The following is a 1,459-nucleotide window of genomic DNA, read 5'->3' on the forward strand; positions in this document are numbered from 1 at the left end:
TTTTGTGAAAAGAGTTTGAATCCAGATTTCTAAACTGAACTTACGTCCCTGCTCATTAGGTTACAGGAATTCAATGGAAATGATACAGTCTTGTCAGTTCAGATAAACATTTCAGTTCTTTGAGAATCACAGCCTTTTCTCTCTGATTAATATGTTTACTGAAATCTATACACATATTGTCTGATAATTAATTTTTCAAAGTTGTCTCTGGGGCCAAACAAAGTAACAGAATCCATGTTTCCTCTATTAATCAATACGGTTTAACTTGGAAGGAGTTAAAGAGTAATAATTCTTCAAAATTACACAGGTCAATCAAAACTTGGTCATATGTTTCCTAACTCATTCTGCAAAACATGACATATCTGTTTACTAACATATGAGACAAATGAAATGCTTAGAAGACAGACAAAATCCAGGCAAATCTGAGGATAGCAGAGATCCTCAGATTGTAAGTTTTTTCTTCCAATAAAATAACAAATAGAGTACATAGTCTGGGCTCCCTGGTGGTAGTTATTCTTAGATGACAAATTATTTTCACAGGGGCAATTAGGCATCAAACACCTGTTGTTTCACCCATTATATTATGATTTACTTGAGAGAACATGAAAACAGCTTGTGTGCTTTGGTACACAGACAACCCCTACTTGAAAAGAGGAAGAAAAATATTGCTTTATTCCCCTGAAGATCTTCACATTTCAAATATGCATGAAAATAAGACAAAGTAACTACTGGAGATTTGTTCCAGTAAACCATTTCAAACAAAGATATACAGTAATTATTTCACTTAATGTATTATGAATGCATTTACAGAACATAGATCTTAATATATCTAGATATCTCAATATCCCTAAACAATCATTCTATAAGTATTTTATATTTGGTTCTGAATTTTTTAACTGGCAAGCTGAGTGTGCCAAAGGATAAGATTCCTTTTAGATTTAAGAAAGCGGAATCAGGCTATTTATCTGAGGCAGATTATTAAAAGATCAATGGCACCTACTGCATCAGAGAAAAGGAACAATTCAAGCAGGATGTCAGACTGTTTCAGCATGGCTGTGGACTGCAGGAACTATAAATGGGGCCAGATAAAGAACAGTGTTTTACAAGAACAATTCATTTCTAGATGTTTTCAGTAATTATATATTCATGAAAAATATCAACATGAGGCTACCATGCTTGCCAAGCTCGTTGTTATTTTTTTAATCTCTGTTCTGAGTGAATTGTCTACTTGCAGGCTACAAAGATAAGATTAAATCACTGATACTGCAATTAACTCCATATGTGTTTTATTTAAAACACATGTATTCCCTTGCACTCAAGGCACTGCATGTACATAATGAACAAAATGAACTTAAGTACAGATTAGACAAGATCTTTTCATTTCTTTGAGAAGTACTTCTTCAAATCTTTTTTAAAAAACAGCAAAAGATACAAATATTTTGTATTAAAAATATTGCAA

Source organism: Meleagris gallopavo, chromosome 4 (assembly GCF_000146605.3).
Source record: "Meleagris gallopavo isolate NT-WF06-2002-E0010 breed Aviagen turkey brand Nicholas breeding stock chromosome 4, Turkey_5.1, whole genome shotgun sequence".
Taxonomy (NCBI): domain Eukaryota; kingdom Metazoa; phylum Chordata; class Aves; order Galliformes; family Phasianidae; genus Meleagris; species Meleagris gallopavo.